At 39.2% G+C, this 22,603-nt stretch overlaps 1 long non-coding RNA gene across 1 annotated transcript in view; it reads left to right on the forward strand.

Annotated features, from left to right (window-relative positions):
• Positions 1–2,284: 2,284 nt before the first annotated feature.
• Positions 2,285–22,603, forward strand: part of LOC135221414 (uncharacterized) — a 135,337-nt gene continuing 115,018 nt past the window's right edge. The window contains exon 1 of the long non-coding RNA XR_010315935.1: positions 2,285–2,360. This is a non-coding gene — a long non-coding RNA (uncharacterized LOC135221414). The remainder of the gene's footprint in view (positions 2,361–22,603) is intronic.

Below are 22,603 nucleotides of genomic sequence, written 5' to 3' on the forward strand. Positions count from 1 at the left end.
ACATACCGAGTGCCACATTTTGGCGAAGCAACTGTGTTTGCTTCACACTACCTCAGGGATGTGAAGACGGCATATGAGAATTGCTACTTGCTTGGACCATACATAGCCACAGACACAATCTTGGGGGCGGAAAGCAGCACGAATCCTGTCCTATAGAAAAGGGATAGGTGTGCCTTTAATTTATGGTTTTGTTTTATGGTTGTAGGGTCGGCCGCTTGAGGCGGACTTCCCTTTCTGTAGCCTAAGAGTGTAGGGGAATAACGTTCGTTAGGCTAGGTCAGGTGGTGGTTTTATGCTTCGTTGCCCTCAGAGTATGATCAATATGGTCTGGTCGCATTGTGGTCACGCTCCCGTTGACAGATCATCTAGAACTCACCAGCTATACAGGTCACTACCTTGCTGGAGAGACTAGTAAAGCTGAGGCAGAATTGGGTGACAGTAATCACAATGTCAGCTATGCTAACAGGTAAGGAACCAAGATGTCAATCATCTGCATGTAATGTTTCCAAAATCATTCTATTCTGTCCCTTCCCACTTCCAATGGTGGATTCAGCTATATATATAATATATATAGATATATATATATATATATATCGGACAGGAAGTGTTCGAACAAAAATTATATTATGATACAATTAAGTTTGTTCATACTTACCTGGCAGATATATATATAATCAAGTACCCATCCACCTCCCCTCAGAGGACAGTGGCACTAGAAAATCTGAATAGAAAATGGGAATGGTTCCTGATACCCGCCTCCCAGCGGCGGGAATGGGTACTAACCACCTGGCCGATCACTGCGTGTGCCGGGAGTTTTGAAATTCTGTCAGACTTACGAGAATACAGCTATATATATATGCCAGGTAAGTATGAACAAACTTTATTGTATCATAACAATATCATTTTATATGTGGAAATGTGTGCAATTCCATGTAGAATACAACTAAAATCAACCCATGGTTGTAGCTTTTATCAGTTTTGAAATTTTCATATAAATAACGGTAAGTGCCAAAATATCAACCTTCGGTCAAATTTGACTTTACCGAAATGGTCAAAAAACGCAATTGTAAGCTAAAACTCTTACATTCTAGTAATATTCAATCATTTACCTTTATTTTTCAACAAATTGGAAGTTTCTAACACAATATTTCGATTTATGGTGAATTTATGAAAGAAAAAAACATTTTTGTACATTAAACTTCCCTGTCAGATATATACTTAGCTTTAGACTCCGTCGTCCAAAGCTAAGTATATATCTGCCAGATAAGTATGTACAAAACATTTTAAATTGCCATTACATAAAGTTTTATATATGAAAATGTGCACAATTTCATGTAGAATACAACTAAAAACAACCCTTGGTTGTACCTTTTATCAGTTTTGAAATATTTTCATATAAATAACTATAAATAGAAAAAATTTGTCCTTCGGTCAACTTTAACTTGACCGAAATGGTCGAAAACTGCAATTGTAAGCTACAACACTTACAGTCTAGTAATATTCCATCAATTACCTTCATTTTGCAAGAAACGGGAAGTCTCTAGCACAATATTTCGATTTATGGTGAGTTTTTGAAAACTGCTTTTTTTTTTTTACGTCCGCACGTTACGAATTCATGCATCATTTTGTGATATTTTCTGTGTTCCCTTAATCGTTTTACAATGTGTTATATACCAAAATGATCACAATTCAGTGTAGAATACAACGGAAAAAAGTTAACTTGTTAGCTTTAACCATTTTGCTCACTGCAGGATTTGAATACAATTATATATGAAATTTTGTTTTCGCGCTATCATATATATTCCATTATTTATATAGATGATGATATTTTTTTTTCACTTCTGATGGTTGCTGACTAAACTTCACACAAAGACAAAAAAGGGAGCCAAAAATTAACAATTAATCTTGAAAACTAAGCGTGCTGGGGTTTTTCGAAAAAAACATTTCTTCCGCTTTGGCGCTGACTCCCAGACCCCGCCGGCATACGGGAGACGATTATTATTAACTCCTTCGGCGTTAAAGGGTTAACAGAGAGAGCAGTAATTTTTTATAAGAAATTATAAAAAAAGTAACTGATTTTTTATGTTTTTACATTTGATGATTCAGTTCTCTCCTTGGAAGGGGACTTACCTTATATTTATTGGCTATGAAGTAAAAACCAAGTCATTTTTGCTATGATTAACATTTGTCACAGGTAGTTTAGTGGAAGTGGAGATTTCATGACATACTAGTACCATACTTTTATGACTGGATTTTAGACTTATTTTATTCTCTTTCAGTTTGCAATGTTCCCCAGTAGTGATGATGAGGATGGGGTTGAGATGAATCCAGATATTCCACCCTGTGAAAACCCAGACAAGGTAATAATTCTAATCGCCTTCCATCTTCTCAAAGAGAGGGAGTGTGTGTTTTTTTGTGATGGCCACTCTTATTAGTTATTTTTGTCCCAGGAAGTTTTGTCCTCGTGTTGGACTAATATTGAAATGGAAGTAGGGAAAGTTTAAGATTCTGAATTTAATTAACAAAGAAGGAAAACAATTACACTGGAAAAGAACATACCTCTATAATAACTCTTATACATTCATGTTTTAGAGCTTCATGGAGAGAGAGAAAAAAATAGTCATAGAGCAACTATTTGCTATCTTTAAACTCTATTGTTTGAGGAACTGAAGAAGGGAAAGTTGCCAGTATAGAAGAATTTCAAGAAAAAAATTTATTTTCTAAAATAAAAAATAGATTTTACGCCATGGTAACATGTTGTTATCGCGTAGTGCATCTAACTGCATTGGATATGACCTCCCTAGTAAAATATCGCTTGAAAATATTTGTGCAAATTTCATAATTTTTTTTCAGTGTTGGGAGCGCATTGAGGTATCTAGTACTTTTCTCCCCTTCCCTCAGTCAAAGGAAAGGAGTTCCTGTCTTAATGAGCTTTTGGTGTAAATGCAAGCAGTAGAAGATGTGGAATGCTCTGTGATTTTTAGAGTTTTATTGTTTTTCAACCATTTATGTAATGACAATAATGCCAGACATGAAGTTACAAAATCCAGAAAAAATACAAATGAGACTAGCATAAAGTAAAAAAAAGGAGCAGTGTGTGTGAGCGCTATAGGCTTTGAAGTACAGTTTTGGTATCATAGTTATCTCTGCATACTGTAATATCCTTCAATAAAACGTGATAAAACAAAACTTAAGCATCTCACCCTCTCCCTGTCTGGGAAACTGCTGCCCTGACCATCAACCCGCATAATGCTTTCTCTATTGTTTCACATACACACGTACTGTATATCTTTGGTTCCCTTGGGGTCCAGCTATATAATAATAATTAGTTTTTCCATCCAAACCACGGAGTTGTATAGAATCTACTCAGGCTGGTGGATAATGCTGATAATTTTTTTGTGAGCTGATGGATGGATGGATGTATTTTTTAAGGAGACAGGAACACCAGAGTTAGCGTCAGGGAGAGGGAGCAGCCGAATTGTCCAGGCAAGGTGAAGTAAACCCCTCCAAGAGGGAAGAATCAAAACTGCAATGTTCCCTCTTCCTATAAAACAACCTCCCCTGCGACTTAGGCCAAGCATGACATTCCGGGCAGGAATTCATTGCTGTACAAAAATTTGCTCTGCACATACTGCAAGTTTTATGGGGATCTGTAGCTGACAACGCCCAAAACCTAGAGCACTGGAACCCCTGAATGCCCAGTGTAACGGCTCGTGTTACCCTCACCAAAATACTCTTCAGTTTCTTAAAGCGTCCATATAACACCGATATGAAGTCCACAATACGGTGGAATTATACCACAAACTCAATAATCATAGCACAAGGATGAATTCAAAGGGGGGGGGGGGGGTTTTAAACATACAACGAAAAAACATGCATTTAATACATTAATAAAAGATAGAAATTACATTTGAACGAACCTCTTGAATACACTATCCCACTTATAATAATAGTAGTTCAAACCACATAAACACTATTACGACAGGAATACCAACACACTCAAATCAAATAAAGGGGCCCCAGAAAGGAGGAGGAAATCATAAAGAATGAATATCCTGACAATTTATAGGCTAATTCTTATATAAATCAAACTTGTCACTATAAAGCTTCGTTATTAATAATGTTTATTATTCTCCATGAAGAATACGGGATCCTCCACATCTGGAGGAGTGGTACCACAGGTGGTTAACTAACTCCAGGCTCAGTCGAGCAGCCACAACAAAATCACAGCTGTGATGAATAACAAAGGTATTCAAAACCTTAGCATGGGATAGCGAGATCCCCCTGGCTCATAACTGAATCAGAGGTGGCGAGGTGAAATCCAAAGGACCTCCAGATAGGTTATCTGGAGAGATCTTTCAATTTGAAGATATTGGATATTCAAAATAAATTCTTAGGTCCTGAAAATAGGGCAAACCACCAACAAAAGCAGCAACCATCAAGAAGGAAGAGACAGCAGTATTCTATGTCCACGAAGGAACGGAAAAAAATATTCTGCATGTGACAAGGGTCAGAGAACAACTTGCCTGTTCTCACAGAAGCTAAGAAGTCGCCCCCCTTATCCACAGTTGAGGGACCACACACAACCTCCTGAAAGACAAACACGAAAATTAATAACAAGCAAACAATTGTTATACTCAAGATGAGGTCAGACAAAAAGTGAAACTTACTAAACTAGGTTTAACAAATTCTATCCAAACAAATTGTAATTTAATAATACTTAATGAAAAAGGATCGCCTACTGACTCTGGGGCACATACATTGACAAGGCCATGAAGACTCGAGGGAAGCCATACCAACAAATACACACACACTCAACACTGAAAAAAGCAGAACACAAGCAGAAAAAACTACTTGGAAGAAGAGCAAAACATGAGCATCCACTCCCCAAGGCGGTTAAGAAAAGACTTCTGAACCTACCATCTCTGTGGATTGGTGGCCGCATTCGGCCAGTTTCGTCTGTTGGTCTGACCAACAGACTGAGTGGGAGCATTAGATCTTCCTCACCTGTCCCTTTAACCTCCTGGGGATACACCAGGAGGAGTGAGGTGACCATTGGAAACCATTTAGAGTGCGCTCCTCACTGTTCGGCCATGAGAGCATGTGTGCCTGGCACTGTCTTAGGACCCGAGAAGTCTCATGCTCAAGTGGTTCGAGGTTCTTCCTTCTGAAGGAAGATGGTCGAGGGAGGAACTCTCCCTGGAAGGACTTGACAGTCGTTCTCCTCAGGACACAGTCACTCGTGAGATCCAGAGGTCTTTTGCAGAGGTCATCACGCTGATTCGTCAGCACAGTCACCTCAGGGAAGGATCGATGGTTGCTCCCTCTGACCGCTCTACACAGTTAGTCATTCTGAGGTCCTAAGAAGAAACTCAGAACTTCTGTGGAATTACCTTGGTCTTCCTTGTCTGAGGGTATGTTGGACAAAGTGAACAATCTTGTCTCAGGACAAGTGTTTGCTCAGGGCCACACATCGGACAATTAGCTTCCCCTTCCTCTACCTCATCAGTGGTGCTTATACTTGCCCTCGCCCTTAGAGAACCCACTGCCGACTAAGGAGGTTGATCCGGAGTTAGTACGCTTGACTCCTGGCTTGCCTCTGCAGCATCTCCTGTCCAAAAACCTTTGCTTCACGAAGCAAGAGGCAATTGCATTGGAGGCTACTGCAATTGCAGCCCTCCAGGCTGTCTCCTGGCTGGCTGTGGTCCTTCACAGTATCCAAGTTTGCGTCTCCTTCCGGATCGATAGTTCCTGGAGAAGACTTTCCCTTGGGAAGACTGTCAGCCTGGCGGTAAGGTGATTTCCTACCTGGCCCACCAGACTGCCAACCTGGTTTTGAGGAGGAGGGACGCTGTCCTAACGCATATAACCAGGGGAGCTGGTCCAGAGTCAGCCTTGGCTTTTGGGAATGGACTGTTGCTGGGTTCCTCCTCTCTCTTCCCAAGAGATGTTGAATGCTGAGGACAGCGGCCGTCTTGTCCACCAGGCATCCGGTCTGTCTTGAGCAACTACAGCTAGTCCTAAGAGCCAAGCTAGCTCCTCCTCCGCCCCCAAAACTGTCTTTTCGTCAAAAAGGGCGCGAGGAAAGATCCACCTTCTTCCTTCACTTCGAGAGGGGAACAACAGTCCCCCTCTCAGGCTTCTGTCTCTCTGGAAAGGTAGGTACACGAAAGAGGAAGGGGAAACTCTAGGAACCGTGTTCCCCCTCAGCTGCTGCTACCCGGGGGGGCGGGGGTGCCTGGTGAGCCATTGGGCAACATGGGAACTCTACGAAGCCGAGAGCTGTGTAGTAGATGTCCTTTGGGAGGGATATCTTCTGCCCTTCGAGTCAAGGCCACCCCTCACTGATCGACTGGTCCATCTCCAAACGTACGTTCCTGGTTTTGCCAAGGATCTGGCACTCAAGGAGGAAGTGCTAACAATGCTGAGCAAAAGAGCTGTGGAAATAGTCTGAGATCCTTCACCAGGGTTCTACAGCTGCCTTTTCTTAGAGGAGAAGGTTGCGGAGGGCTGGAGACAGATGATGGATCTCTCTTCCTTGAATCTATTCATTCACCAGACTTGGTTCATGACAGCACAATCCGTGCTCTCCTCCATCAGGGAGAACAATTTCATGCTTTCGATGCACCATAAGGATGTGTATTTTCAGATTCCCATCCATCAGTCTTTCAGGAAGTACCTTCTCTTTATTCTCAAGGGGACAGTGTTCCATTTTAGGGCAGTTCGTTTCAGACTCTCAACCGCCCCACACGTGTTCACACGAGTGTTCACTCTGGTGCCGGCTTGGCCCCTCTCGGTTGCGATATGTCTTATGAGGTAACTCGATGATTGGTTAGCCCTGGCGAGCTCTCTCACAGTTGCTACAGGACAGGGATTGTCTCCTTGACTTTCGTCGCTATCTTGGGATTGTGATAAATTTTGAGAAGTCTGATCGTGATAAATTTTGAGAAGTGTGATCTCACTCCTAAGCAGAGATAAAGTACTTGGGCATTCTGATTGACACGTAGCAGCACAAGTCTTCCCCACGTACTCAAGGATCAGCAAGTTCAGGAAGGCAGCTCAACTGTTTCTGTCTTGACAGGAACAGCTAGCTCAGCTTTGGCAAGTTTGGCAAGTCGTGATCGGTCACCTGTCGTCTCTAGAGAAGTTAGTCCCTCACTAGCGTTTTCACCTGCGGTCTCTGCAGTGGAGACTAAAGGAGTCCTGGTCACAGGCTCGAGATCCTCAATTCTTCCTCATCCCTCTCACAGATGAAGTGAGGAAGGATTTAGCCTGGCGGCTAGATGACAGGAACCTCTTAATAGGAATGGAGTTGCACACTACCCTCATCTGGTGCTTCTGTTCTCAGACGCATCGAACGAGGGTTGGGGCTCACTCCTGGAGGAGTTGCGGACTGCTGAATGATGGGACACACTATGGTGCTGATGAGCGACAACACCACAGTAGTGGCATATGTCAACAAACAGGGGTCTAGTGTCCCTCCCGTTGCATAAGTTGACAGTGCAGGTGCACGAGTGGGCTACGGTTCACTTGGTAGAGCTGTCGGCCAGATACATTCCAGGCAAGAGGAATGTAGTGGCAGACAAGCTCAGCCACCAGAATCAGGTGATTGGGACAGAATGGTGTCTTCACCCAGACGTGGCAGAAAGGCTGTTCAACCTGTGCGGGCGTCCATTAGTGGACCTGTTCGCCACCCGGCACAACAAAACTTCCAGTTTTCTTCTCCATCGTGCCGGACCTGTGGGCAGCTGCAGAGGACGCATTCCAACATCCATAGGACAACCTCGAAGTTTACGCCTTTCCCCCACCATTCTGTTTGATTCGTAAGGTGATTAGCAGTGTGTTGGTCACCAGCAATCTTCGGATGATTTTGGTGGCTCCCAAATGGCCTCAGGCTGTTTGGTATCCCAATCTGTTGGCTCTTTAGTCCAAGGCACCGTGAGAGATTCCCTTGTTGGACAACCTTCTGCGTCAACCTTACATAGAATGGTACCACTTGGCAGTACAGTCCCTATGTCTTCACGGCTGGCGGTTATCCACCATCTCTTGCAAGTGAGAGGGTTTTCTTGCCGAGCAGCAACAGAGATGGCAGGAAACATCAGACATTCCTCTGTAGTGGTGTACCATGGAAAGTGGTTGGTGTTTTGGGCGGAGTAGTCTCTCCGCTCAGAGAGAGACTTCAGCAGGTAGCGGATTTCTTGGTCTTTCTTTGCTGAGAGAAGCTCCTCTCTGTCTCTGCAGTTGAGGGCTATAGGTCTGCCTTGGCCTTGGTCCTGAAGCTGCGAGAAGTGGATATCTCCTCTTCAATGGCGATATCCCTCCTTATGAGGAGCTTTGAAAAGTCTTGCCCACCCAGGGAACTCAGACCTCCTGAGTGGGATGTGACTCGTCTACTGGAGCTTGACTCATGAACGCTATGAGCCTCTCCAAGAGTTATCAGACAGGGATCTGACCCTCAAGACAGTCTTTTTGCTGGCCCTGGCATCGGTGAAGAGAGTAGGTGAACTTCACGGTCTCTCTTATGATGTGAAACACTTGAGGGGGTGGGGATCTATTAAGCTCTATTATGTTCCCAGATATCGTAACAAAGGTTCGGAATCCTTCGGTACCTGATGATAGATTAGAGTCCTTTACGATCCCCTCCCTAGAGGGCTTCAGTGGTAATGATGCAGACGAGATGCTATTTTGTCCCGAAGTGCTATGGCGCTATCTGGAGAGAACTCGTTATCTCCGGCCTGAGTGTTGACACCTTTGTTAGCACCAAGGTGACAAAGAAAGAGTGTTCAAGAACACTATATCTTTCTGGTTTCATGAGGTGAGCAGGAAGGCGTACTACTTTTGAAGGGAGGTTCGACACTGGTGCCTTTCGTCCGAAAACCCATGAGGTCAGAGGTATTGGTCCTACCCTTGTGTTCCACAAGAACCAGTCTGTTTCGCAGGTGCTGAAGGCTGAGGTGTGGTCCAACCAGACCACCTTCACCAACACCTACCTTCGGGATATTGCCCATAGGTCCTTGGATACCTTTTCCTTGGGACCCGTAGTGGCTGCTCAAAAAGTTGTGTAGCTTACCCAGCTCACTTAACTGGATAGGGTTGCATCTCTCCTTTTGTGTAACTGTGTGAATGGAGTGTGACTGGCTTCTCTTCCTCCTTCATTCTACTATCTTCCTATGGGCAGAGAGCTGCGACTGTCACACGCTGGAAAGGGCGGTCGATGCAGGTGAGCTATATTACCGAGTTCCGTTCTTTCCCTTTCATTAGGGTATGGAAGCATATATCCATCTCTTCCCTAACAAGGGGTGAAGTGGACACTAGCCTGAGACAAACCCAATACTGTACATTTGTCATCTTGTTTCTGACTATAAACTCTTGTTTTGCTATTCATAAGAGGCTATGCTTGCCCCCCTCTTATGAATTGGTCCAGAGGTCTGAGCATTGGTGTTGCAGTTCTCACACTCCAATCAATTGGACAGAGGCTAGGTTCTCTCTCTCTCTCTCTCTCTCTCTCTCTCTCTCTCTCTCTCTCTCTCTCTCTCTCTCTCTCTCTCTCTCTCTCAATCTGTTCCTGGGCCTAAAGCAAAGTGGAAAGTTTATGTCCAGTTGGGTGGGACTTCCGACTTTGGACAAGCAGTTATTGCCTAACTACCTTGTCGTTATTCTCTTACGACCAATTTTCCAGCTATGCTGAAACGAATTCTTTATGTAAAGGACCTCACGTTTGTATAGTTAGAAAAAATACAATTTACTTTTAAAATTGTGATTTTATACTCTTATTTGATGGCCGACTGCATCCTACAAGAAAGCTGTACTAACATTTTCTTTTCATTTACAATATATAGTTTAATGATAACCATATTCAACAATATAAATAAAAAGTATATAGCATTTCAGTATAAAATTTACCATATGTAAAAAATGTTACACTTGCGACTGAACGAGGGAGTGTTGTTATGTTGAGGAGAAAAGGAGAAAGAGTTGAAATATTCCTGTATGTATGTAAAAGCAATAATAATTCACATTAAAAAAGGGAGTATCACAATAAATTTAACTGATTAAATATGGAAACAATCAAATGCAATATAGAAAGTCTTAATTGAGCCAGTGTTTGTGGCACCAAGTGAGACGGTCCAGTTGAACAGTATTCAACAAAATAGTAAATGAAAGAACAAAGCTTTTCACAATAAAATTTAGCTCAAACAATAAACAAAATCATTCGTCATTGGGGTGATGCACAGCTAACTTGAGGTGTAGTGAGTAGGCGTTTATATTTTTGAGGAATGGTTATGAGTTACTGTGCATGATGATGAGGAGAGAAGAGGAGACTGTAAAATTTTTACTATAATATGTATGTAAAAGCAGTATACTAATTCACATATAAAAAATAAAATGCTATTTCACTGTGAATTTAATATGGTGGTAAAACATGGAAAAATCAAATGCAGTACAGTAAGAAAAAAGGAAAAAAAAAACTTGTTTGAGCCAGTATTCTGTGCTGTGTATGAGTGAGATGATAGGGAAGAGAGGAGAGATGGAAGATTAGTCTGCTTCCCACTCACTTATCAGCTGAGTTGGGATGATTAATTAATTATTAACCCATTTATTTCTTTTACATTCAATTTCCCCAAATCACTTCTTTTTGTTCCAGTAAAATACCTATCTAGTAACAGTTGCTTTGACGATTTTTTTACTACTGTCAAAGTAATCAGACTCCATAATAAACACACTGGTGACTCGTTTAGCTTCTGCGTGCCTTCAGTTGTTTGTTTAAATGGCTTCCTTGTGAAAAGTTATTTGATCATTTTTGTTTTCCTACATTCTTTACTTATTACTTATTTGTTTGCAAAATCCTCGTGGTTATTTTAAATCTGCTGTTTGCCAACAGCAAGTTGTTGTATTGTGGCATAATTAAGCTCATGTGTTCACATAAGATCAAAGTGTAAACACATCAGCAGTCATCTTGTCTCTCTCTATCCTTTGATTATCCTTGTAAAATGTGAAAATAACTTTTATCAACCTTTGCCTAATGCAACCATTTCTGTTTCCTCCAAGGGTTCCTGTCTCCTCTCTCTATCCCCCAGCCGGCTGGGCGCCATTTTTGTCAAACAGTTTGTAAATAGTACACAAAAAATATAATTTAGGAATTTCATTTCATATAACGTACTGTTTCATTACTTTACACTCAATTTAACTAATAGAAAAAGAGTGACAAGGGGGGGGACTTTTTGGGTTGCACATAAAGGATAGAATATGGTAAGAAGTATATGAGGCTGTTTCTGATATGTGGATTGATCCTACACCAAAAGATAAAAAGGAAAAGAGTAAAGATTTTTATATTCTTTTATAATGAAAAATTATAATGCTACTTCATACATTATACATGCTTCACAAAAAATTGTATGGGCAGTCCACAGTTATTGGTAGGGGTTACGTTCTCGTCTGGTTGCTGGTAAGCGTAACCCGCCATTAACCAAAACTGCAATTTATAGCGCAGTTTCGGTTAATGGGCGCCTCTGCTAGGTATTTTATGGCGCCATAACTCCATTATCAGGCTGTGAAGACTCAAGGGAAGCCATACCAACAAATAAACATACTCAACACACTTAAAAAAAAAAAAGAAAAAAAAAAAAAAAAAAAAAAAAAAAAAGAAAGAAAAAAAAAAAAACAAAGGCATAAAAAATCTGCTTGGAAGGCGAGCCAAGCGTAAGCGTCCACTCCCCTAGGTGGTTAGGAAAAGACTGGTATGTCTCGAGGTTGAATGCGTGGGGTCTGACCAGCTTTCACCTTACAGTGGGAGTCCCTCTACATCACCCCTTCTGGATCTACTCATGCTCTTGGATGCTCCTCCAAAGGTTGGGGTGCTCATCTCAAAGTGCTCCTACTCAGGAGTATGGAGTGCAGAGGACAAGCTGCTTCATTCTGATGTCAAACAATACCACTATTGGTGTATGCAAATGAACAGGCTGGTGTCTTGCCAGCAATTGACAACTCTGTGGAGCTCATGACCACATACAGGGCAGGAGTAATATAGTGGCTGACAAGGTAAATCCTCGGAGTCAAGTTCTAGGTACGGAGTGGTCTCTGCATCAGGACATAGCCCACACTCTTCAACAGGAAGCTAGAGGTCTACTGCTCGGTGGTCCTGGATCCTTTCACAGTGGCAGAGGACGCCCTCCAGCACCTTGGGAGAGTCGAGAGGTGTACACCTTCCCTCTGTTCTTCTTGAAGTGTCAGGTTCTGAACAGAGTACATGCTGAGTTCTTGAGGTCTCAGGATGACTTTGGTGGCACCTCTGTGGCCCCAGCCAGAGTGGTATTCAGACCTCCTGTCTCTTCTGTCAGAAGTGCCGAGAGAAAATCCCCCTTGGCATAAACACATTTGCCAGCCTCTTGTGGAGAGGTACCACCAGTTGGTACAATCGTTATTACTTCATCACTTAACGAGTAGAGACTAATATATCTTACAAGCAAGAGGCTTTTCTTGTAGAGCAGCAGGTGAGATGTCTTGACTAGCGCAGGAGGCAAGTAGGCCGTCTACTGTGACTTTTGTCGTTGACAGGGTTTCTCTCCCCTCCGAACTTCTGTTCAGTGGATAAGATCTGCTGATCTTTCTCAAGAGTGAGAAAGTCCTTTCCGTTTCTGCTATCAAAGGCTACGGGACTGCCTTTGGGGGTTGGTTTTATGGCTGAAAGTCGCGGACCTCATTTCATCCCCGGAAATGTGTGTTACTCAGGAGTTTCAAACAATCATGTTCCCCAAGGGAACTCTAACCTCATATGTAGGATCTTACTTTGGTTCTTAGTCTCACTTGGTTTCCATTTGAACCACTGCGTCGATCACCAGACAAGGAACTGACTCGCAAACAGTTTTCCTTTTGGCCTTGGCTCCCACAAAGGGAATTGGAGAGCTTTTATGTTCTGAATTATGACGTTAACAGACCAGGGGTTCAGGGTACATGGCCTTCAAATTTGCCCCGGAATTTGTGGTCAAGATTCAAAATCCCTCAGTTCATGATGACTTATGCTTCGTTTTAATTTTTTCCCTTAATGAGGTTGTGGACAACAATCTGCAGGAGTTATTACACTGTCCTGTCAGAATTCTGCGTTTTCATCTGAAAAGGACTTGTCACATAAGGCCTAGATATTATAGACTTTTTGTTAGCACAGGCTGAGCCAAGAAAAGTGTTCAATAATACAATTTCATTCTGGCTTTGTGAGGTGAACAGAGGTCTATTCCTCACCTTTAAGTTTTGTCATGCATACTGTGGATACAAGAGCACATGACACCAGAGGAGTGAGTTCCCTTCTGGTTATTAAAATGAACTTGTCCGTTTATACTTTTCACTTCTTTTTGTACGAAGGACATTGCCACACTTTTTTTGGGTCCGATGGTGGCTGCCCAACAAGTGTAGCTCATACAGTGTCTCTGGCAGGATGGTTTGCATCTTACCAAAGATGATTGTTTGGAAGAGATAATAAGTGAGGTGTCTGGTCTCCTTTCTCTCTATTCATATAGGCAGGTTGAGGAATACACATATCATATGCTGGAACTGGTCTGATACAGGTGAAGGCAGTGGCCATACTGTCTTGCATTTATTATGTTTGTATTCCATTCAGTTGACAAATTTGCTTCTCAGTAACATACGCTCCCGTTTCTCTGAAGGGGAGGGATACGCAGAATTTTATATACTATCTTATTTTTGAAGTCTAAAGGAGTAAAAAATATGCAAGAGATATAAAAGAATAACCTATATTTCATAATACATCGCTTCAGCACCTCAACAAATAAGCTCCCCAATGTACACTTCGTCTTGGTATTGGAACGAAAACAATAAGGGAGACATCCGTTGCACTTCCAAATTAAGATGTTATAAAAAGTGCACCCAGAAATGGACCATTCCGCGTCACCTGCACATAGAACGAGAGAAAGGCACTACAAAAACCGTAAACCATATTTGTTAAAGCATCCAAAATTATTACTTAAATTATAAAAGTCTCAAGATTCAAAACTTAAACTCAAAACACTCAATTTACGAATCTCACCAAGTCAACGACAATTATCACTTAACCCATCCACGATAATTTCGTTATTAAATATGGCAAAAACTGTAGCCAAAGAGATAGGCCAATCCAACGTTCTAAAAAAATAATATTAGCAGGATTTAGAAAATTAATTATGGATTACTCGAATGGTTGAAGAATATAAAACACAAACCAATAAATAAGGCCGGGTAACCTTACAATTAGCTAACCTGCATCTTATATCCACCGGCAAGCTGTCCGTCTGCGATGTTATGCAATAAAGTCTCCGTCCTGATGTGGGTCCCATGAACTATTTACTCTCGGTAAATCATCTTAAAGTGTTGCCAAATAAAATAAATAATCCCAGCGGTGGCGAAATCCGTCCTGCTCGAAAGGGCTGATATCTTCAAAAAATGCTTGGAGTGTGCACTTCTTTGTAGGACCGAGTCTGGTCTGCCACTGCTTGAATTACGTAGCTCTCAAGAAAAGGAAAACTTTCATCTCTCCCGAAGATCCCAACACTACTCTGTAAAAGGGCAATTCTTCGGCAGTAACTAGTTAAACTAGCTGGTTCGGGGAGCTAAAAGGCATTACAGCTACTGTAAGGTAACAATGGCCTTTAATTTAGTTAACTGAAACTACTATCTAGAAAAAAATATGAAATTTTATATTGCTTATATATTATTTTTGTAGAAAAATTTCAAATTTAAAAGTTAGAAAAAAGAAAATATAACTAATATTTTGTACAAGGGAGGAGTGGTGACAAACCCCTTGTGGCCTTGTTGGATTTCTCATTATCTTCATTGAATGCAATGAATCTAGTCATGTCTCATTGTGTTTAATCCCAGCGGGCTGAGTTTTAGATAACCGCGTATCTATTCTCTCACGGGCCTGAACCCTCTTTAACCTCTAACCTCTGGGAAGGGTGGTCGGGTGTGCTGAACCCCCAGTCAGTTCAGGGTACTTGTACCTCCCTCCCAGTTATGAGTATCCTATTGTTAAGACCAAAGGTTTGTTCCGCACATGAACAAATGACAAATTTTTAATCTACTTGTATTTTTCATAGCTAACAAACCTGAGGTCATAAAGCTAATGGCCCATCTCTCGCCTCCCCTCTGATAGCCTGTGTTGGAAGAGACTAATTGCGTCACTAGGCTTAAAGCGTGGTCGATGACCACTCTTCACTTTGTATATGCATGGGTTGCCAGATGCCACAGATTCCTTGTATTATAATCTTTCGTTGTTTTTAACTGGTTTCCAGTTGACACTAGAAGAATAATCTTACAGTTAAGACCCCAGATTTGTTAGCTATGAAAAATACAAATTTATATAAAATTTGTCTTTTCATAAGAGATATATAAATTTCATGCCATGGTAACATACCATTGTCTCATGGTGCATCTACCTGCATTGGATATGACCTACTCTAGTAAAATATCAATTGAAAATATTTGTGCAAATTTCATAATGAATTTTGTCTTAATGTTAGCAACACATTGAGCAATTTTGAACTCCACCCCTTCCCTCAACCTAAGCAAAGGAGCTCATGTGTCAGTGTGCATGTGTTATAAATGCATTCGTTAGGAAATATGGAATGTCTTGTGATTTTTATTGTTTTTCAAAATTTTTTGCAATGAAAGTAATGAAAAAAAACATGAAAGTATAAAGTTAACAAAAATACAGAAAGTATAAAGTTAACAAAAATACAGAAAAAATTCAAGTAAGATTACCATAAATAAAGTAAAATAATTAAATGAGGGTAAGACTAATGTGTGAGCACTATAGGCTTTGAAGTACAGCTGTTGTAACATTTTTTCTCTGCATACTGTAATATCCTTTAACATTAGGAATGGGTTAATATGCTTTCTCTATTCAATTAACTGCCTTTTAGCAACACACGTGCGCGCACTGTATATCCTTGGTTCCTTGTGTGTGCAGGTGGGCCAAGTTGAGTGTTAGATAATCTTGGAAAATGTAATCAAGAGCATTTTTTAATGGCAATGTCACATTGAATAAGGAAATAATTAGTAAAATGAGATAGTGTTTAACAGAAACAGTTAATTTTTCATAGAAACATTTGTATGTTGAGAAAAAAAACTGCTCCTATGTTATTGTCTTCATTAGAATAACTTTGGTTTCCGTATTTAAAAATATTAACCCTCTTACGCCGAAGGGGTATAATAAAAATTGTCCCCCGTATGGCCGGGGGGGGTTCTCGGAGTGAGCACGGAAGCGGAAAAAATATTTTTTTCAAAAAATCACAGCGTGCTTACTTTTCAAGATTAAGAGTTAATTTTTGGCTCCTGTTTTTGTCATTGCCTGAAGTTTAGTATGCAACCATCAGAAATGAAAAACAATATCATTATCTTATATAAATAATGCGATATATGATAGCGCGAAAACAAAATTTTATATATAATTGTATATTCAAATCGCGCTGTCAGCAAATCGGTTAAAGCTAACAAGTTAATTTGTTTTCATTGTATTGTACATAAATTGCGATCATTTTGGTATATAACATATTGTAAAACGATCAAAGCAACACAGAGAAAATATTATCACAAAATGATGCATGAATTCGTAACGCGCGGACGTAAAAAAATGTTTTTTTTTTCAAAAATTCACCATAAATCTAAATATTGTTCTAGAGACCTCCAATTTGTTTTCAAAATGAAGATAAATGATTGAATATTACTATACTGTAAGAGTTTTAGCTTACAATTCCAGTTTTCGACCACTTTGGACAAGTTAAATTTGACCAAATTTTTTTTTTTTTTTTTTTTTTTTTATATATATATGCAAATATTTCAAAAATGAGAAAAGCTACAACCTTCAATTATTTTTTTGTTATATTCTACATAAAATTGCACACATTTTCATATATAAAACTGAAATTGTGCACATTTTCATGCATAATACTCCATGTAACAGCTAATTTAAAATGGTGCAAAAATTGTCGGTGACAAAATTATTTCAGAGATGTTTCACTGATACTTTTTAGTGCGATAAGAAAGAGAGAGAGAGAGAGAGTTGTTCTTACCCAAAGGTCAAATGGAAAGGATATTTCTTTAAATTACCACATTTTCTAATTACTGTTATAATATTATTATTATTTGAAAATATGGTAAACAGTGCATACTATGTGCCATAAAAATTCTCTCATGTCAGTAAGAGAAATTATTTTTATTTAATGTTATTTAATGACACACAAGCTTGAAAACTTATAAATTAATTTAAAAAATGAAGAAACATACATAAAAACAAGTTGAACAAACCTTTTCAGGGTTTCTCCTGGATTCGAAAATGTGGCGTTTGTGTTCGTATAACTGAAATACTCATGAATGATACTGAGTCAAGTTCCAATGAAAAGTTTGCACTATTGTGAATTTGCACAACTTGAGTCACTTGAGATTGAGGAATTACTGAACTTTGAAATATAGTATTAAATTAAATAAAACCAAAACCCTGCTGTGGATGAGATATGTAGGTGATATTCTTACAATTTGGGATAGTAGGTGTGGCAATTTCAACGGATTCCTTAGAAATTGAAAGTTGAATGGGGAACTGACAACAAAATTCCTTTTCTTGACTTTTTAATAATTAGAGACAACATAATAAAAATTTACCATATACAGAAAACTTACATTGTCACTTTCATACATTCACCACTTTAGTTATCATGATAGGCGTAGCCAGCAACCTATTCTTAAGAGCCTTACAAATTTGTTCCACAGTTTTCCTCTGAAGGAATTTGGACTAATTTGTAAGAAGCTTTCGTCTTTAAGGTATCCTGACCATATAATTGAGGAAGCGATTCATAAAGTAAATGTAATTTTCTACCGACCCCTTAAAACATGACCGGAGAGACACCCAACAAGAAAATAAAAATCCTTCACCTAAACAGAATTAAAACGTGTACCCAGACACAAGGAAAATATAACGCTTTTGCCTTTACCTATCCAAAAACCTTAACCAAATCCCCGATTAACGTCCAACAAAAGACAATCCCCAAACACAGGAGTATACAACATCCCATGCTTATACTGTGACCAATCTTACATTTGTTTTACAGTAGTCACTTTCCCAGAGATTAATACAACATAAACAGTCAGTCAGGTATCGACAACAGAGCTTGGCTATTTTTAACCATATAAATAACCATAGCAGAATAAACTGGAATTTGTCACACATAACTTATAGCAGCAAATGTTGGTACAAAAGCCCGAAAATAGAGTCAGCACAGCTTTGTACACTATTTGTGCAATATCCTTTTGGTAGTGTGGGTACCATATCATATTGCAATATTCAAGTGGACTACGAACATAGGCTTTATAAAGCATAATCATGTGTTCAGCTTTTCTGGTTTTGAAGTGCTGTAACAACATTCCCATTTTTGCTTTGCATTTTGCCAATAGGATTGCTATTTGATCATTCCATAACATGTTCCTATTCAACATCACACTAAGGTCTTTTAACTGTTTCCTTATTAGTGATGGTCTTGTTATTAGGTCCCTTATATGCATGTAGCTTTCCTTCTCTTAACTCCATAATTTATTGGTTCAAATTTAACAGAGTTAAATACCATCCTATTTACCTCTGCCCATTCATATAGTACTTTGTTTAGGTCTCTTTGTAGCAAGTTGCTATCTTCATCACTAGTAATTTATCTACTTATCCTTGTGTCATCGGCGAATCTACTCGCTACCGAGTCCTTAACATTACTGTCTATGTCTGCAATCATAATAACAAACAGTAATGCAGCCAGCACCATTCCTTGTGGCACGCTGGACATTACCTTAGCTTCATCCAATTTCTCATCATTTGCAATAACTGTCTGTTTTCTGTTGTGTAAAAATTCTTTTATCCATCTTCCTACTTTGTCCACTATATTATGTTTTCTAATTTTCTTTGCTAATATATTATGGTCTACCTTGTCAAAGTCTAGATAAACCACATCTGTTTCTTTTCCATTTATCATATTTTTATATATGTTCTCACAGTGGACTAACAGTTGGGTTTGTGTACTTTTTCCGGGTACAAAACCATGTTGTCTATATTAAAGGGGGGGAGAATGATTATTTTTATTATTTGATATCATTTAATCTTATTAAAGTTTAATACAATATTAATCAGTATTAATATTTGAGTCCTACCATGTTACTAAGGCCAATTAAAGTTTAATACAATATTAATCAGTATTAATATTTGAGTCCTACCATGTTACTAAGGCCAGTTCAGAGCTCACAGACTAAATTTAGACCCCTTTTATTCTTAAATCTATTTTCCATTCTTCCCTTCTTGCCCTGTTTGGATTTTGTTGACGAACATTGCAGGTATATAATACCAAGCAGGCTTTGACTACTTATTTTATTTCAATGCCATCACCCTCTGGCAGACCCCATTGGGTGCAGACTTTAGTCTGTTAAGATTTGGGCTCCAGCGATCCAGTTATAAGTCGCCTTTATTTGCGGGTAATGGGAGACGCCAGGCCAGGCGCTGCAGCTGACAGTGAGGGGTATTTTCCCCCACTGACCAGTGTACGCCCACCGCCCACCTTAAGAGAGGCAGCCCCTCTCTAGAGGACTGGTCCCCACTGAGGCCCCTTCCCATGTAGAGCCACATTGGATAGTAGGACTGACATCCTCTGATAAGGGGTGAATATGTGTGGGCTTGCTGGATCTTGACCAAATCCTAATGGACTTTCTGATGACAGCCTCAGCATGGTTATGGATCTTGGTATTGGAAACTCAAATTCTAATATAATTACATTAGAACCTTACTCAATTCCTGTAAAGAGTGAGTCTAAAAAAAGTGTTGGAGAAAAAGGAAAGGTTAGGAAGTGATCGTGTTAGAAAAGAAAAATTTAGGAAAATGGAAATATTTCCTGTTCAGTATGAAGTGGTTGATTATGAGAAATTCTTAATTCTAGAAATAGAAAATGGGAGACATGAAAATCTTGTGTTTAAAGCAAATAGAGAAGTAGTTAACTTTTGTGGTGGTCAGCCAAAAATTCTCCCCCAGGGAAATGGCAGTCTTTTGATAGAGACATCATCTTCATTGTAAAGTAAAAAATTTAAACAAATCTTAACCTTGGATGGCATAATGTCAAATGTTTCTCCCATCCCATTTTCAATCAATGTAGGGGTGTGATATACACTCCAGAAATATTTCCAATTGAAGAAAATGAAATTGAGGGAGAATTGAAAAGTAAAAGTAGGAAGAATGAGAAAGAAAGTTGGAGAACAACAAACACTGCTTGCTACTTTTAATTCTAACTTTTGACCAGTGTAGGCTACCCAATTTTATTAAGGCTGGATGGTTATCTGTTAAGGTAAAACTTTACATCCCCTCACCATTACGTTGTTATCACTGCCGAATGTATGGTCATCTAAGCCAAAAATGTAAAGAAAGGCTAAATGAAAATCCAGGTGTATGTGCCAATTGTGGAGAAAATAGTCCTTGCATATGTAATAAAGTTCCATGTTGCATTCATTGTGGTGAATCACACCCAGCAACATCTAAAAGCTGTGAAATTTGTTTTTGAAAAAAAGGTTCAAGATATCAGAACAATGGAAAAAGTTACTTGAAGAGAGGCCTGAAAAAGAGCTCATGAAAAGCAAATATTGCCAGGAGAACCATTCTCTCTAGTTTTAAAGAGAAATAAGCCTACTCTTACAGTAGAAAATATTACTTCCAGCTCTCATAGTACCAGCTGTTAAAGCCAAGAAATCATTAGAAACACAAAATCCAACATCAAATCAAGAAAGTGAAAGTTCAAAACATGTCCTTGAACACAGGAAAACCACCATACCATCTGGGTCAAAAGATGAAACTGGGAATATTAGCCCTAAACCATCACAAGCCCAAAAGAAAATACAAATAATACTAGCCCCAAACCATCAGGATCAAAAGATAAACCAGAGAATATTAGCCCAAAACCATCAGGCTCAAAAGATACCACAGAAAATTCCAGTCCCAAACCATCTAAGTCAAGAGACAAAATAAGCAGTTTTGTGAAAAGTATAATAAATAAAGCAAGCATCAAATTGCTCAGATACATCTAATATGAAAGAATGCAATTCATTGCGTCATTCAAACAACTGGTCTCAAGTTGGTAAGAAGAGAGAGAGAACCCCAGAGCAGAGATCAGAAAGAAATATCTATTCAAGAGATCCTTTACAGCCAGAAGTTTAGCTAGAAGTGCTCCAAAGATAGAGTAGATTTTAATGGAACTGTCAAGGCCTCAAAGCTAAATACGAATTTTTGAAAATTTTAATTAACCCTTAAACGTCTATTGGACGTATTATACATCGACTTAACCTTTAAACGCCGACTGGACGTATTTTACGTAGACATTTTTTATCTCTCGGGTGCCGACTGGACGTATTTTACGTTGACATACAAAAGTTTTTTAAAAATTTGCGGAAAAATACTTTTAGGCCTACCAGCCGAAAACTCTTGAATCACACGCCTTGGGGGATGCTGGGAGTTCACGGATCAAGGTGGTGTTTTGTTTACAAACGTTACGCAGGCGCGCAAGCACGAATTTCTTTCTTGCCGCACTAAAAAGTATCTGTGACACATCTCGGAAATTATTTCGTCACTTTGACATAATTTTAGTACCATTTTAAATTAGCGGTTACATGGAGTATTATATATGAAAATGTGCGCATTTTTATGTAGAATACAAAAAAAAAATACTCATGGTTGTAGCTTTTATCAGTTTTGAGATTTTCATATAAATAACGACAAGTGCCAAAATTTCAACCTTAGGTCAACTTTGACTATACCGAAATGGTCAAAAAACGCAATTGTTCATTTTGCAACTAATTGGAAGTCTCTAGCACAATATTTCAATTTATGGTGAATTTATGAAAAAACTTTCCTTACGTCCGCGCGGTAACTTCTGAAAAAAATCATACATGCGATTGTGGTAATGTTTGCACCATTTTAAAATTAGCCGTTACATAAAGTTTTATATATGAAAATGTGCACAATTTCATGCACAATACAACTAAAAACAACCCATGGTTGTAGCTTTTATCAATTTTGAAATATTTTCATATAAAAAATGATAAGTGACAAATTTTCAACCTTTGGTCAACTTTGACTCTACCGAAATGGTCGAAAAACGCAATTGTAAGCTAAAACGCTTATATTCTAGTAATATTCAATCATTTACCTTCATTTTGCAACGAATTGGAAGTCTCTAGCACAAAATTTCGATTTATGGTGAATTTATGAAAAAAATTACATTTTCTTTACGTCCGCGCGGTAACTTTTCCGGAAAAAATCATACGTGCGATTGTGGTAATGCTTGCACCATTTTAAATTAGCCATTACATAAAGTTTTATATATGAAAATGTGTGCAATTTCATGTAAAATACAACAAAAAATAATTGAAGGTTGTAGCTTTTCTCATTTTTGAAATATTTGCATATAAATCACGATAAATAGAAAAAAACCACGTTCGGTAAACTTTGACTACAGAAATGGTAAAAATACGCAATTGTAAGCTAAAACTCTTACAGTCTAGTAATATTCAGTCATTTATCTTTATCTTGAAACAAATTCGAAGTCTCTAG

This window comes from Macrobrachium nipponense, chromosome 2, assembly GCF_015104395.2.
Source record: "Macrobrachium nipponense isolate FS-2020 chromosome 2, ASM1510439v2, whole genome shotgun sequence".
In the NCBI taxonomy this organism is placed as follows: Eukaryota; Metazoa; Arthropoda; class Malacostraca; order Decapoda; family Palaemonidae; genus Macrobrachium; species Macrobrachium nipponense.